The 18,085-nt window shown below is 37.6% G+C and overlaps 1 protein-coding gene across 4 annotated transcripts in view; it reads right to left on the bottom strand.

Moving 5' to 3' along the window:
* Positions 1–18,085, bottom strand: part of rin (ras GTPase-activating protein-binding protein 2) — a 187,428-nt gene that overhangs the window by 148,333 nt on the left and 21,010 nt on the right. Inside the window, exon 2 of one of the 4 annotated variants that reach the window (XM_090389639.1) lies at positions 1,882–1,972. The exons of the other annotated variants lie outside the window; for them this stretch is intronic. The gene's annotated coding sequence lies outside the window, so the exon portion shown is untranslated. The remainder of the gene's footprint in view (positions 1–1,881; positions 1,973–18,085) is intronic. 4 annotated transcript variants of the gene reach the window in all.

Here is an 18,085-nt window from a genome sequence, read left to right as displayed (position 1 = left end):
CTCGTTGATATCTTGGTCTGAAGCAGTCTGCAGAAGCTCAAACTTGTTCTTAAGTTCCAGTACATACTGCTTTTTCTCCTTTTCTGTTATCTCAAAGACCTTTGTATTATTTACTCGAGTCAGTTTTTTCCTACATCTACATCAAGTGTGCATCTTACCATTCTGTGATTTACCTTATTCAGGATGGTAACATAATTCACGATATATCTTCTGTTAGTGAGGATGAAGTCTATTTCATTAACTGTTAATCCATTTGGACTCTTCCATGTCCACTTTCTGTTCACCCTTTTCTTGAAAAAACTGTTCATTAATGACAATCCTTGAGATTCTAAAAATTCCACGAGTCTTTCACCAATTCCAAAATTTCCTATAGTTCCCATTTCTGCACTGTTTTGTCTTTTTCCAACCTTAGCATTGAAATCCACCATAATAACAGTGTAGTGGGTTTTATGCTCATCTAGAAAGCAATTATGCCACCACAACATATCATCTGCCACTTGCAAGAGACAAACGTCTGGGGCAGATGCGCAATTTAAAAGAATGGGATAGAAATAGTGCAATGCAGGAATATCCAACCTGTTTTCTTTTTCTTTGGCCAGGAGCCAAAACTGATAAAACGTGGAAGGTTGTGGCCACATTGGCTCTTGTGCACCAAGGTCCACTGATTACGCAATTTTCAAAATTAAATTTAATTTGTTATTAATGTTTATATTTACACTTTAATTATTTTTTTACATTTAATAAAATATGAAAATCCAGCTATCACTACGTAACACTAATAATATTCTTATTATAGTTATAATAATATTGTTAAATACTGAGGAAGATACAGATATTATGATAAAAAGGTAACACCAAAATCAAATATTTTCAAAAGGTAAGTTCATGTTAGTGATATGCTAGTTTTAAAATTATGGAATGAGTGTTCACGGGAACAAAATACATTTTGTGTATACACAAGTGTCTCATAAAAATCTGTATAATTATTAACATAATCTTAATATTTTTTTTTTTTTTCAGTGAAAGTGTGCCCTGACAAAACAACAAGTTGCCACACTGGCTGTTATATAGGGTCAGCTTTTAAATAAATGTCAGATAAAACTTTTGGCAACACCAACTAAAAGTAGTGCAACACCAAGAAAACAGACGATGAAAACTAAAGTTTTCTACTGTGAACATTAAGACCACAGTAGTTCCTAGGCAGTTTAAATCCTGCTGGCCACAAAAACACAAGAAAGAACAAGAAACCCTTCCTATCTTTCAAAGCAGACTACAGAAAATGCACACCTGATTAAACTTTGATGTAGCTTTATTCTTATTTTAAAAACTGGAAAAGATAACTTATGGGATGACTTGATACTATTATACATACAGGCAATATTAGCACTAAATTGAATTTTAAACTATACAGGATATGTTGTTGTTATTTGGTTTTTAGGAGCATTAGCAACTAAGGCCATATTGCTCCGGGGATATGCAGTGGTCATTCCCTGACCTTTCCGCATCCTCCGTATTTGGCGGTCACGGGCTCAAACCCAGGTATAATCAAGAAGCGTGTGCTATGCACTGCTGCTCCTGCCCACCTGGCTACGGAGGTGCCAATATATATATATATATATATATATATATATATATATATATATATATATATATATATATATATACAGGATATGAAAATAAAAATGAGTTAACTGAATTAGTGTCTTACACACCAACCTTTCAATCAAAACAATAGTTTTGGATCAGAAATTTGTTTGGGTAAATAAAAAAAAAAAAAAGCTTTTGTAGCATATAAAAGCACTAAGTGGTTATAACCATTAATGATATCTTCACACAGCTCAAATACCACAGCAAACTAAAAGATGTCTTTACTTTGCTTACATTCCAACTGGATATCCTGATAGTCCCTTTCCTGCTGTGCTCGAATGACTAGGACCCTTTTGGCTTTTGGATAACCTTTCCCTCTGAAAAACTGCAGTAATGATAAACAGCTATCACTATATTGTATACGTTTCATCATGAGCTAGTATTCAAATACTTATCCCTTTATATTGATGAATACTTGATTTGAGAAAAATATATATTATTTTCTACACAATGATGCTTTTTCAGTTTTTATTCTAACTGTTCTGGCTCAAAAGAATGGTGTGCAAGATAAGATTTTAGTTGAAACACTACTTTATGCATGAAAGAGAATGGGCCTGTGACACTGGTTTCCATGGTTTAGAAGAAGAGAATACAGCAGAGACAGTGAAAGCAGTAACTAAAATAAATTTAATTAAGTTTTAATATGACAAGTAGCTTTCAGGGTGATGAACCCCTTCCCCTTGCTGAGGAAGAGGTTCATCACTCTGAAAGCTACTTGTATTAAAACTTAAATTTATTTTAGTTACTGCTTCCACTGGCTCTGCTGTATTCTCTTCTTGTAAACTACTTTATGCATCTGCTTATATGTCAGTGTTTCTGATTATTATGAAAAACTTGCAGTCATGGGTTGGAAAAGCTTCCCCGCTCCAGCAATCTGTTGCATCACATGGCCCACGTCTCCTCTCCCTGATGACTCTGTATAGCACCACTTCATCAAATAACATACTGGTGTTCTTATTCATGCCACTTGGGATTGTGTAGAGATTATAATCCTGCACTCTCCACTGACATTACAGAAATGCACACTTCCTGCCATGCTTTGATTAGTAAGAACTGGAATGTTATTCTACTTTTATCAGTACTGCACCAATAAGTAAGGAAGAAAGGAGACTACCTCAGGGCACCACTTACATAACACTGTGTTTAATGTTTAGGTATAAATAAGAGATCCATATTCAAAATATCTAGCTTTGGGTATTAGCATATTAATTCAGTGGTGAGTCGCCTGACAGGCAAACCTTGAAAATAACATCCCTGTTAACTGCTAATCAACAATTAAAAATTTTTCTACCTTCCAAAATATAATCAGAATTTTACTGCAACATTTCTGAAGTGTTTTTTTTTTTTTTTTTTTTTTGTTACAATTTTCATATAGAACTGCATGCAAGAACTTGTCAAGTTACCCACCACTATCCATGCAACTATTTGCTTTTTTGCTTGAAGTGGCATGGTAGCTATGCACTGAATCTGTAAATTTACAGTTTCAGGTTACTTGTTTCTCTTCTACTAGTTCAACAAACATCTGCAGTCTTGCACTATTTGTTTCTGACTTATTCTTGAAAACAAGAATAAATCAGAAACAAAAGAAAAAGGCAGATAACAAAAACCTGATATTCTCTCTGACAAGGGTCACTATACTGCAAGAAACTATGTATCGTGCTTATTAATTGGCAATAATTCTGAAAAATGTAAGTAACTAATAGTATCAAATATACATAATAACAATTTTTAATAATTTTTTTAAAAAAATATTTATATCATAATCTTCATCCACTGCAAGATGAAGGTCGTCTCAACACATTTCCAGCAACTTCAGTCTTGGGCTTTCTGTTGCCATTGTACACAAGCAAATTTCATCGATCCACCTCATCTTGTCTTTGTCTTTTAGAGTCAAGCAGTATCCATTCCAAAATTTGCTTGGCCTATCTATCATGGGTTCTTGTGACCTGCCCATTTCCAATTTAAGTGTTTGTTCTTTTGATGATGTCATAGACCTTGGTTTGATGGCAAATCCATGCACGTTTTTCTTTTAGTTATGTTCAAAATTCAGTAGTCCATACTTCTCTGTGTAATCCTGTCTTTGTAAAGCTTTGGCATTCAATGTCTATGTTTCGTAACCATGTGTTAGGACAGGGAGGATACGCTAATCAAAAAAGTTTCCTTTGAGATAGTGACAAGTTTGTCCTGAAGACTATATTAATCTTTCCAAATGCTTGCCTTCCCAATTTTATGCACTGTTCAATTTCCATCTGTTGAAATATCTTGTGCAAGGTAAACACGTTTCCACTTCTAATTTTCTTTGGTCTGGTAAAGTTGAACGTAACCCGTGTTTTCTTGATATTCATCTTCAAACCAAACTTGTAACTTTCATGCTGCAGTTCTTAAATGTTTTGCTGCAAATTCTTCCAGATTACTGGAAAAGAGTTTGTTTGCTTGTTTGTTTGTTTGGTTTTTAGGAGCATTAGCAACTAAAGCCATATTGCTCCGGGATATGCGGTGGTCACTCCCTGACCTTTCCGCATCCTCCGTGTTTGGTGGTGACGAGCTCGAACCCCGGTCTAATCAAGAAGCATGTGCTACGCAATGCTGCTCCTTCCCACCTGGCTACAGAGGCGCCTACTGGAAAAGAGAATGATATCATCTGCAAATGAGAAGTGATTTATGTAATCTCCATTTATCTTGGGTCCATTATTATCCAAATTTAGCTTGCAAAAAATTTATTTTAAACAGGCAGAAAATAGTTTTGGAGAAATTCTCTCTCCTTGTTGGAAGCATTTTTCTATGTTGATTTGAACTTTATCATTGTTGACCCATATTGATGCCATCGTCTTTTCATATATTGATTGGAAAATACTGACGTAAGCTCTATCTCCTTGGCTGATTAGGGCATCAAATATTGCTTGTTTTGTAACTGAGTCATATGAACGCTATACATAATGGAAAGTTATATTCATTGTGCTGATCTATAACTTTGTACCTTGGTTTCCCAATAAATGCGCTAAGGCTGTTCAAGAGAAGAATGTTTCATATCGTAATTGGCTTGTTTCTAATTCTTCAGTTTCATTTTCTTCTTACACCAAAGCTTGCAGCAATTGTAAAGCAGTTATTAATCAGTCCAAACTAGAGTTTGAACAGGCTAAGAGTAGAAAACTTGCTTCTTGCCCTAATGGTAGGTGAGCATTCTGGTCCCTTGCCAAAGCTATTGGCCACAACTTTTGCCCATCTCTGCTCCCACCTCTGTTCAAACCAGATGGTTCTGTTGTCACTTCAGTCAAGGTTAAAGCTGACCTGCTAGCACACCATTTTCCTTCCAACTCATATATTAATGATCTTGGTAAAGCACCTCCCATCATTCCCACAACGTGCTCCATTCAACGCCTCCTGTGGTCTTCCGTCAAAAGGATGTCAGAAGGATTTTGACGAATCTTGATGCTAAGAAAGCTCCAGCTCCACTTGTTTTCAAAACCTGTGCTCCTGAACTTACTCCTATTCTTTGCCACCTTTTTTTCACTTTCTTATTCCAAAGGTGTTTTTCCTTCTGCTTGAAAATTTGCTCATATCCAGGCAGTTCCTAAAATGGGTGACAAATCCCTCCCATCCAATTATCGTCCCATTGCAATTACTTCTACTCTTTATAAAGTAATGGAGAAATCAATTAACCGCCAACTCTTAAACTACCTAGAAACTTTCTGTCTGATCAACGATCACCAGTATGGATTGCGCTATTGTTGATCCACTGGTGATGTTATGTTACCCATTTATGGACTAATTCAATGGAAAGGTTTGGTGAAACACAAGTAGTTGCTCTTGACATCTCAAAGGCTTTTGATCGTGTTTGGCATAAAGGTCTTCAAAACAAGCTTCCATCTTATGGTTTGCCAACTGTTTTTAGTAATTGGTTATCCAGTTTTTTCTCTGATCACCCCCAAGGTTCAGTTCTTTCCTCCACTCTTTTCCTCTTGTATATTAATGACCTTCTTCCATTGACTGGAAATCCAATCCATAGTTTTGCCGATGATAGCACATTGTATTCCACTTTCCACTTTGAGAAACCTCGCCCTGTTCAATCAGCTTCAATTTCTCGAAAATCCGCTACGAATTCCTTAAATGCCAATCTTCAGGTAATTCTCCAGTGGGGCAAAGACAACTTAGTTGATTTCAACCCTTCTAAAACTCAGTCTTGTCTTATATCTCACAAAAAGGATTCTTCTGCTCCTATGCTTACCTTTAGTGACACTTCGATTTCTAGGCAAAATGATACATCTCTTTTGGGGATTACCCTGACTTCTAATCTCTCTTGGCACAAGCACATTACAAATATTGCTTCCTCTGCATCTAAAAAACTTGGTTTTCTCTTTCGCTCTTGGCGTTACTTTTCTTCCAAACAGCTGCTCACTCTGTATAAATCACAAATCTGCCCTGCCTTGGAATATTGTTCCCACATCTGGGGTGGTGCCCCCAAAACCTCTCTCAGGCTTCTTGATTCCATTCAGAAGAGAGCAGTTAGGTTAATTAATGATTCATCTCTAACAGGAGTCTCTCCACTCGCTGTCTCATAGACATATTGTTTCTGCTGCATGCCTTTTCTACAGATACTTCCATGGCCACTGTTCTTCTGAATTGGCTTCTATAATTCCCACTCTCTCATTCAAAACAGTCCAAACACGTGCAGCCACCAGCCAACATCCATTTACTGTCCAACTCCAAACTCACAGAACAAACTTCTCATCTTCCTTGTTTATTCATTCAACTGCCGTTTTCTGGAACAACCTTCCTTCATACGTATTTCCTGAAAATTAAAGTCTACAGAAGTTCAAGTCCAGTATTAAAAAATATCGTTTTTCGTCTTCTCAACCTCCAACCCAAGCACAGTACCAAGTACTATAGATTCTAATACCTCGTGTTTGGAGTTTACATGAGAGAGGAAAAAAAAGACTAGACAAAGACAGTATGAAATTTAAAATCGAGAAAGGAGTTCGACAAGGAGACACAATATCTCCGAAGCTGTTTACTGATGCCCTTGAGGAAGCCTTCAGAAGATTAGACTGTGTAAACAGAGAGTATCTAAACCATTTACGATTTGCAGATGACACTGTGGTCATAAGTCACGATCCCAAAGAATTAGAGGAAAATCTTAATCAGTTATGCACAATTAGTAAGGATTTTGGACTAAAGATGAATATGGCTAAAACAAAAGTAATGATGAACGAGTATGCCACAGAAAGGGAAATAATGATTGAAGGAGCAGTAACTGAAAAGGTGGAGTCATATATATATCTGGGACAAGTTATTAGCTGTAATAATGATAAATGGCTGGAAGTCAAGAGAAGAATAAATTTTGGATGGGTAGCATTCAGGAAATATAGCCACATACCGAGGAGCAATATCCCAGTTTGTCTGAAACGTAAAATAATGAACCAATGTATACTCCCCACCATCATTTATGGAAGTGAAACTTGGGCACTCAACAAAAGAATGGAAGAGAAGCCGAGAACTACACAGAAAAGAAAACGAATTATATTGGGAATCAGACTGTTAGATAAGAAGAAAAACACATGGATTAGGCAGAAAACTCAAGTAAAGGACATTCTTATCAAAACTAAAGAACTAAAATGGTCTTGGGCAGGAGACATAGCTCGAAGACATGATGACAGATGGACTAAGAAAATAACAGAATGGTACCCAAGAGGAGCTGGAAGACAAAGGCGGAGATGGATAGATGAAATTCATGAGTTTGTGGGTAGTAAATGGATGGCCAGTGCTCAAAACAGAAGGAACCAGAAAGTTGATGGTGAGGCCTTCATCCTGCAGTGGATTGAAAATGGCTGATGATGATGATGATTGGGAACGTAAAAATTGAAAAAGGTAATAATGCTGCTGTAATACATAAGGAGGTTCCCCCATTATTTGCATTAAGTACAATCTAATGAAGGAGCGGTTCCCAACCTTTTTGGACTCGCGAACCCCTTTCAATGTAATATTTTTATCGTGAACCCCTTTTAACAATATTTTTAATGCAAACCACTAAGCCTATATTCTCTGAAATCGTTTAATATTTCTGAATTTTTATTATAAAATATTTCCAGTACTACACTTTTATAAGCGACATTGCGTAGTAAAAAAATTATTATTAAGTATTATTTAAACTTTGTAAAGCAGTTATTAATAACGCCAAATTAGATTTTGCTCAGGCTACAAGTAGAAATGCTTGCTTTTAGTCCAAATGGTAGCTGAGCATTCTGTTCTCTTGCCAAAGCTATTTGGCCGCAATTTTTGCCCATCTGTTCCCACCTCTGACAAAACCAGATGGTTCTGTTACCACATCAGCCAGAGATAAAGCTGACCTGCTAGCACCCTATTTTTCTTCCAACTCATGTATTGATGATCTTGGTAAATCACCTCAAACCATTCCCAGCACTCTCCATTCAATGCCTCCTGTGGGCGTCTGTCAAAAGGATTTTGATGAATCTGATGCTAAGAAAACTCCAGGTCCTGAGCTTACTCCTGTTTTGTGTCATCTTTTTTCACTTTCTTATTCCAGGTGTTTTTTCTTCTGCTTGGAAATTTGCACATATCCAGCCAGTTCCTAAAAAGGGTAACAAATCCCTCCCATCCAATTATCGCCCCATGGTGATTACTTCTACTCTTTGTAAAGTAATGGAGAAATCAATTAACCACCAACTCTTAAAATTATCTGGAAATCTTTCATCTGATCAACGATTGCCAGTATGGATTCCGTCAGTGTCATTCCACTGGTGATAATCTGGCTTATGTTACCCATCTATAGACAAATTCAATGGAAACGTTTGGTGAAACTGAGGCCATTTCTCTTGACATTTCACATTCCAAAAGTGGGATATTACTTAGTGGGATATTACTCATTTCATTGCAAGGAAACACTGAAACTTTTCCAATACCAAATCAACAGTATGCATGAGATTATGGTATTATCACTGGTTTAAAAGTTTACTTTGCAATGAAGACACTGAAATTCTGGATAAATTTATTTCACTGGCAAATTGTGGTTTCACTTTAGTGGCTATAACAACAGTAAAAATTGAAGAATAAGGAGTTGCTGAATATCTACAAAACCTCCTTACACAAAAAATAATCTGTTTGGTGTGGAATATCTTGAAGAAGGGTATATTAGGCCCATATTTTTTGAACAAATTGTCACCTCTGATGTCAGCCCCAAGACATCATAATGCAGTTTATTGCATAGCTAGAAGAAAATGAAGGAGATATCTAGCTCCAACAAGATGGTATAACCTGACATACTGACCATGCTCAACCATTGAAATTTTGCAAATTTTTTGGGGATTGAATTGTATCACAAGAACTATTGGCCACCTAGACCTCCTGATTTAGCATCCCCAGACTTATTTTTATGTGGTCATTAAAGCAGAGAGCTTACGTGATCAATCCATGAAGTATGGCAGCTCAAAGAAAACACTAAAAAATACAGGCATCTATCAACACAAATTCTGTCGTGTTGCTTGCAACATGATCAGAAGAGTGGATTCATGTATTGCTGACAATGGAGGACACTTCCAGTATTGTTTATAAACTATTATTTGTCAATTATAAATAAATTATATTTATTAAAATATAATTTATTTTTAATTAATAAATTATATAATATAATTCTGATAAATTATATTTTTCTTTGATCATTTTTGAGTTTGCTTTTAAAATAAACACTGGGATCACATGTTTTGCAGATTGTATCCCACACCAGATATAAATCTAGCACCTTAACATCTAACCTCATGCTTTTTTTTTTTTTGATTTGGTAGTTGTTGGCGCATCGGCTTCTGTGGCCATATTGCACCTCCCAAGGTTTTTGCAGTACTTTGATCCAAGCCCGAGGCGGGAATCGAACCCGCGACCTTTGGGTTGCCGGGCAGGTACTTTACCCACTCGGCTAGCCCGGTCGGCAACCTCATGCAAAAGAATTCCTAGTTTTAGCCCTGATCTTAAGCCAGTTATAACATGAAAGACTTGACTTATGTTGAATTTGACTCATCTGAGAATCAAGTTTTATTGAAAGGACAAACCAGAAAAAATGCAGGCTTAAGAAAAATAATAAAATTCTAGTTTGTATCCAAAGCAGCCACATATCAGGTGATACAGAAGCCTATGATAGATATAAACTAGTCTAGTAATCAAGTCACAACAGAGGTTATGTGAGCTAAGGCAGGTTACAAGAAGTCTCTAGCAAAGAATTCCAAGAAAAGCAGCAAAGATTTCTCTATGCATATTAACAGTTAAAAATAACTAAATGCAACAAGGCATAATATGTTAAGAGCCAATAGCTTTGAAACAGTGCCATCTGGGTGGTGGTACTCACTGAGAATAAGTAACAATAGTCTTCTCTATTAGTGAAGCATTACTTATTTGAGGTAATGCAATACATAGCAACTCATTGTGAAGGAAGGGCACAATATGAGATACAGAGCAAATGATACTTACCACACTACCATCATAGTTTCTTAAGAGTAATCTATGGTGTATCTACACTGACATTATATATGCATATTAACAGTAGAAGGAAGTAGTTGAATCACATTGTCTATTTTATATCAATGGTTTAACTGTTGATGATCCTGTTCAAGTTGCTGACAAACTGAATGAGTACTGATACCAGTAACATTACAATTCTCAGTGTCAAGCTGGAGAAGTATTCTTGCAAATTTGACTACAAAATGAAAGATATATTAAGTGGTTATAAAAACTACTCCAGATGAAAGCACTTTAAGTTTCATCCACAAACATGTATAACATGCTAACTGTATATGTTTACATAGCAGTATACATGATATAAAGTGACATGACATCTAACACTACCACCAAAAGTAATCTCACAGAATCCAACATGAAATATGCCACAACTGTCACCCACTTACGAAACTGTTGTCTAGTTTGAATGTACAGTAATTCTGGTAGTGTTAAACAAGGTTTGGTCTTCTTTAACACAACTAAAATAAGATATTTACACTTATTAATACTCATAATATGTGTAAATACAGTGACCCTAACAACTTCTTACACCTAACAAACAGTAATGTATGTTAATATAATTAAAAGAAAAAGCTAAATGCAAGGATGCAGCAACACATGACTATATATTTCATGTTTATAAACATAGTACTTTCTTTGCATAGAACAATCAAACACCATGTTGAGTGAAATGTTTTATGCAACATAAGAATTAAAAGTGAAAATGTCCATTTTATCTTTTTTTAAAGTAGTGCTGTTTTAAGACATGTTCTTCAAAGAACTCCTCTATCCCATAGGATGTTTTCACACAAAGAGGAAACAACTTCATCAACAAAAGCTATCCAAGTTTCAGAGCTTCCAACTAACCTACTTATTCCTAAACATGGATGTCAGTTGAACTAATGAGGCATATGGCAGAGAAGAAAAATGCATGGGATACATACAAATTAACACGTGACACAGACGCCTATGATAGATACAAGTTGATCTGTAACCAAGTTACAAAGGAGGTTAGGCAGGCGAAGGCAGATTACGAGAGATCCTTGGCAAGGGATGCGAAGAAAAACAGCAAAGAGTTCTTTACTTATGTAAACTCTAGAAGGAAGGGGATGAATCAGATTGGTCCACTTGAGATCGATGGGTCAACTGTTGATGACCCTGCTCAGGTAGCTAACAAACTAAATGAATATTTTGCATCGACATTCACACATGAGGAGTTATTCAGCGAGGGGAATGCCAGAGGTGTATTCAACTCTAGCAGTAAGCTAGAGAATCTTGTAATAACTGAGAGCAAAGTGGAGGAGAAATTGTTGAAGATAAACACAAGAAAGGCACCTGGGGTGGATGGGATCTATCCAGTTATATTAAAGGAGGCAGCAAAGGAAGTAAGCAAACCCTTAGCCATAATTATGAGAGCTTCCTTGGACTCAGGGGAGGTACCCACGGACTGGAGATGTGCAAATGTGACCCCAATTCACAAAGGGGGATCAAAGGCTGACACAAGTAATTATAGACCGAGTTCAACTTCTGTTCCCGGAAAATTAATGAAGGCACTGGTTAAAGAAGCACTGCAGGATCATCTAGACAAGACTTCAGTTATAGCTAGGACACAGCATGGTTTTGTTAAGGGTAAGTCTTGCCTGACCAATTTGATTGGATACTATGATGCAGTCACAAAAGAACTGGATGCAGGGAATAACTTTGATATTATATACTTGGATCTTAGAAAGGCTTTTGATACTGTTGCACATGGAAGACTGCTGCACAAATTGGAGCAGTGTGGTATTGGAGGCAAATTGCTGCTATGGATAAAGGGGTGGTTGAGGGGGAGAAGACAGAGAGTGGTAATCAATGGACACTGCTCATCGTGGACTAATGTTATTAGTGGAGTCCCTCAGGGTTCAGTAATGGGTCCTTTGTTTTCTGTATTTATAAATGATATTGATGATGGTATATCAGGCTTAATGTCCAAGTTTGCAGACGATACGAAGGTTGGCAGGGTTGTCTAGGACACTACTGACACTATGCTACTGCAACAGGATTTGGAAAGGTTGAGCAGATGGGCTTCGAGGTGGCAAATGAAGTTTAACATTGACAAATGTAAAGTACTACATATGGGAAACAGCAACCCCCAGAGCAACGTATCAAATCTGTGGTACTACACTGACAGTGGTAGAGAATGAAAAGGACCTGGGCGTGGTTGTGCAGGCAGATATGAAGTTCTCTGAGCAGTGCAGACGGGCTGCAAGAGTAGCTCATGGTGTATTGTCAATGATATATAGGAATTTTTCTAGCAGGGATAAGGAGGTGATTATTCCCTTGTATAAAGCAATGGTCAGGCCACACCTAGAGTACTGTATACAGGCCTGGAGGCCTCATTTCAAGAAGGATGTAGAGCTGCTGGAACGAGTACAGAGAAGGCAACTAGATTGGTGAATGGGACAAAGGGGTGCTCTTACGAAGAAAGGCTTAAGTTTTGCGAATTACAGTGTCTGGAAACTAGGCACCAGCGAGGTGATCTGATAGAGGTGTACAAAGCCTTGAATGGTTTGAGCATGCTCAATGCTGATGGGATTCTTCCTCTTGCTCAGAATAATCACCTGAGAGGGCATAAATTCAAATTGAGGAAAGACAGATGTAGGATAGATGTGCGGAAATTTGCCTTTAGCCAGCGGGTGGTTGGTAGGTGGAACAGACTTCCATCTCTTGTCGTGGAAGTTGATAGCCTAAATAAGTTTAAGGCTCAGCTGGACAGGTATTTCGAACGAACAGAGGGGTGAAGTGGAAGTGGTTATTTTTATTTATGTTACTTTCTCTTTTTTTTTTTGGCTGATGCTGCATAAGCTTGCTTTCTTGCATCAAATGCCTCTACTAATGCTAATGCTACACACAATGCACACATTTATTGATACATATGGCCTATCAGGCATATTCCATCCTGAAAACCTAAGGAACCTAACCAGTTCAACATTGTAAAATGTGAATGAAGATTGCTGGAAGACACTGCCATTCAAACATAAATGTATGGTAAATAATGTTTCAACACTTCATTAATATTACATACTATGTTTACTTCATATCAGTTCCATATACTCCAATAAACCACACATTTATCTTAGTAAAATAAAAACACCACTGCACTTCAGAATCATTACAAATACATTTAGAAAACATACATTCTTCACATCATTTCTGCAAAGTACCCAGAAAATTAGCAATAATCAGGTTTGAAAGTTTTCAAATTTTAACCTTCATGTCTCTCGGCATTGTCACTTTCAGAACACTAAATTCTAATAAACTTCTGTGGAGTGACACTAATCTTCCATTACAACTTATACATACCATTCCTATCATTCTGCAAGTCACCCAAACCGTTTCTTGTGAAGCAACTTATACTCTAATGGAATTTTTTTTTTTTTTTTTTTGTTGAGGGGGGAAAAAAAAAAACTATTAGAAAGTGATTACACAACAGCATTTTAAAAGGTATTAAGTTAGGAAAGTTAAAATGTTAGGAAGGCATGAAGTTCATGCTGAACACATGATATACCCTTTTATCGGGTACACATGATATACCCGAAGGAACTAGTAGTTGTTGGTGACTCTATTGTCAGGGAAACGGGGAACATGCTTTGTAAAAAAGATAGGTGGAACAGGACCAGGGTATGTCTGCCAGGGGCAAAGGTTGATGACGTTGTACAGCGAATATCATCTTTTAAGGACACAAAAGGTGATATAGTTGTACACGTTGGCACTAATGATATTAAGAGTAGGAGACCGACAGAATTACTTAACAAGTACAGGTCACTGTTGAACAAAAGCTAAGAATTAGGGTTGAATTTGAAAGTGTCTGCAATTCTGCCCAGACACGATAGGAGGGAGTATATGATGAGAGCCTTGTCGATCAATTCGGCCCTGGAAATATTGTGCAAGGCTCAAGGGGTAGAATTTTTTTTCAGCCTGGACTGTACTTGTTAACAGGAGAGATTGCTTCTACAGGGATGGGATACACTTAAATAGAAAGGGTGCAAGAATATTTGCTGATGCTATCGAGGCAGTGTTAGGTGGGTCGGAAAACTGCTAGCTTGGGGGGAGACAAAGACCAATAGATTGACAGTAGCCACTGGCAGAGGTGAAAGAGATTCTTGCACTGCTTCTATTAGAATGAGCAGAAGCCTGAAAAACAAGATGCATGGTATTTTAGAGACTGCTGGGAGCCATTGCGGTACAAGTAAACACATGGGTTGTGTTAGTGGAGCTAAGAAAAAGAACAGGTGCATGTATACTTGCGTGTACACCAATGCTAGGAGTTTAGTAAATAAATTTGATGAATTTGAGGTATTGCTCAAAACATCAAAGGCAGATATTGTTGGGATATCAGAGACGTGGTGTCACACAGATATAAGGGATGCAGAACTGCAATTTGGGGAGTACAACGTCTACAGAATGGATAGACAGGAAGGGGGGAGGGGTTATGCTATTAGTTAAGAAACACATAAAAACCAAGGAAGTGAAGCCAGTCGACATCGCTGGACAGTGCAGTGTCCAGTCAGTTTGGTGTGACATAAGCATTGGGAGATCAAAACTGAGAGTAGGAGTGTGCTATAGGCCTAATGACTCTGATGAGTATAATAAGGAACTGTACAGGGAAATAGAGTGGGCCAGTAAATCAGAGAGTCTTATAATGGGAGATTTTAATTTCCCAGATATTGACTGGAATTTGGGGGCTGGTTACTCACACACTAGCAGGGCTTTTGTGGATTTATTGGATGATTGTTTTCTACATCAGCATGTTCGGGAGGCAACTAGAGGGAGTAATACTCTTGATTTGATTATCAGCAGTGATTCTTCGTGCATTAAGAATCTGCAGATAAACGAACCACTAGGTGGCAGTGATCACAATGTGCTGAAGTGGGATTTACTCAAAGAGGTAACTACCATTAGGGGTAAAGGGAAGGGTTATTGCTTCCGTAAAGGCGACTACGATGGACTGAGACAGTATTTAAATTCTATACAGTGGGACCAACTGATGATGTTACCAACAGCAAATTCAAAATGGGAAGCATTCAAAGAACTTATCTTGGAAGCTACTAGGCTTTACATACCAACTAAGATATATTGTTCAAGGTTTAGGCCAAAATGGATGTCAGATGAACTAATGAGGCATATGGCAGAGAAGAAAAATGCATGGGATACTTACAAATTAACACATGACACAGAAGCCTATGATAGATACAAGTTGATATGCAACCAGGTTACAAAGGAGGTTAGGCAGGCAAAGGCAGATTACGAGAAATCCTTGGCAAGGGATGCAAAGAAAAACAGCAAAGAGTTCTTTACTTATGTTAACTCTAGAAGGAAGGGGATGAATCAGATTGGTCCACTTGATATTGATGGGTCAACTGTTGATGATCCTGCTCAGGTAGCTAACAAACTAAATGAATATTTTGCATCGACATTCACACATGAGGAGTTATTCAGCAAGGGGAATGCCAGAGGTGTATTCAACTCTAGCAGTAAGCTACAGAATCTTGAAATAACTGGGAGTAAAGTGGAGGAGAAACTGTTGAAGATAAACACAAGAAAGGCACCCGGGGTGGATGGGATCTATCCAGTTATATTAAAGGAGGCAGCAAAGGAAGTAAGCAAACCCTTAGCCATAATTATGAGAGCTTCCTTGGACTCAGGGGAGGTACCCATACACTGGAAATGTGCAAATGTGACCCCAATTCACAAAGGAGGATCAAAGGCTGACACAAGTAATTATAGACCTGTGAGCTTAACTTCTGTTCAAGGAAAATTAATGGAGGCACTGGTTAAAGAAGCACTGCAGGATCATTTAGACAAGACTTCAGTTATAGCTCAGACACAGCATGGTTTTGTTAAGGGGAAGTCTTGCCTGACCAACTTGATTGGATATTATGGTGCAGTCACAAAAGAACTGGATGCAGGGAATAACTTTGATATTATATACTTGGATCTTAGAAAGGCTTTTGATACTGTTGCACATGGAAGACTGCTGCACAAATTGGAGCAGTGTGGCATTGGAGGCAAATTGCTGCTATGGATAAGGGGATGGTTGAGTGGCAGAAGACAGAGAGTGGTAATCAATGGACACTGCTCAACGTGGACTAATGTTATTAGTGGAGTTCCTCAGGGTTCAGTGTTGAGTCCGTTGTTGTTTTCGGTGTTTATGAATGATATTGATGATGGGATATCAAGTTTAATGTCCAAGTTTGCAGATGATACAAAGGTTGGCAGGGTTGTCAAGGACACTACTGACACTATGCTGCTGAAACAGGATCTTGAAAGGTTGAGCAGATGGGCTGAGAGGTGGCAAATGAAGTTTAACATTGACAAATGTAAAGTACTACACATGGGAAACAGCAACCCCAGAGCAACGTATCAACTCTGTGGTACTACACTGACAGTGGTAGAGAATGAAGAGGACCTGTGGGTAATTGTGCAGGCAGATATGAAGTTCTATGAGCAATGCAGACGGGCCGCAAGAGTAGCTCATGTAGTATTGTCAATGATATACAGGAATTTTTCCAGCAGGGATAAGGAGGTGATTATTCAATTGTATAAGGCAATGGTCAGGCCACACCTAGAGTACTGTATACAGGTCTGGAGGCCTCATTTCAAGAAGGATGTAGAGCTGCTGGAACGAGTACAGAGAAGGGCAACAAGATTAGTGAATGGAACAAAGGGGGTGCTCTTACGAAGAAAGGCTTAAGTTTTGCAAATTACAGTGTCTGGAGACGGCACCAGCGAGGTGATCTGATAGAGGTGTATAAAGCCTTGAATGGTTTAAGCATGCTCAATGCTGATGGGATTCTTCCTCTAGCTCAGAAAAATCACCTAAGAGGGCATAAATTCAAATTGAGGAAAGACAGATGTAGGATAGAAGTGAGGAAATTTGCCTTTAGCCAGCGGGTGGTTGGTTGGTGGAACAGACTTCCATCCCTTGTGGTGGAGGTTGATAGCCTAAATAAGTTTAAGGCTTAGCTGGACAGGTATTTGGAACGAACAGAGGGGTGAAGTGGAAGTGGGGTTTTTTTTTTTTTTTGGCTGATGCTGCATAAGCTTGCTTTCTTGCATCAAATGCCTCTACTAATGCTATCTAAAATTAGTGTTCACCCAATAGTAACTTGCAATGGCTATATAATAATTTTCCTCAATTTCTCTTTATATTATATTCACCCGATTTCCTATTTTCTTTTTGTATAGTACTAAATACTGTAGTGCTAATACCTTTACTACTTGGGGTTTTCATTTATTAAAAAAAATAACCACTTTAAAATGGCACGTATTAAAATTTTATTCTTGACTGACACTACATTGGATAATATGACCACATATCTTTAATACCATCAGTCCTGTTAAAAAAAAATTGATTACTGTAAAGTAAGATATGGGAGTATATAGCTGCCAACTTTTGAACTTGAAAAAGCTGGAGAATAGGCATTTGTCAGCAGGAGTAAGACAGCTTTTTTTATTTTCTTTGCCAGAAGCAGAAGTGTTTCTTGGGAAAAAAAAAAAAAAAAAAAAAGTTTTATCCAACCCCAGCACTAGGAATTAAATTTCACTAGCAAAATAACATTTTATTTAAAATATAGCCATAGTATTACTTACCAATAGAGCATGCTTTTAAACATTAGCTTACCTAACATTTTCTCCGTGGATTTCTGTTTCAATATTCAATTTGACATCAACTGGTTTTGATTGCTTCAAGAAAGATACTGTTGCGGATGTTGCCCTTATCAGAAATGTCGAGTCAAAGTTTTGTCATAACAATGAATCTGCCATCTAGACTTAGCTGACAGGCACACTTCCAAAGCTTCACCAGAAAGAGAAGGTCTGAACTTAGATTATTTGTTTCTCTAACCTGGCTAAATATTCTCTCACTCTAATTTGTTAAAAAGAATTGTTAAAGTGCCAA

The sequence above is a fragment of the Mastigoproctus giganteus genome, chromosome 2, assembly GCF_048544385.1.
Source record: "Mastigoproctus giganteus isolate SK-2022 chromosome 2, ASM4854438v1, whole genome shotgun sequence".
In the NCBI taxonomy this organism is placed as follows: domain Eukaryota; kingdom Metazoa; phylum Arthropoda; class Arachnida; order Uropygi; family Thelyphonidae; genus Mastigoproctus; species Mastigoproctus giganteus.
Note: the sequence above shows the minus strand (reverse complement) of the source record. Positions and strands in the feature narration are given on the sequence as shown.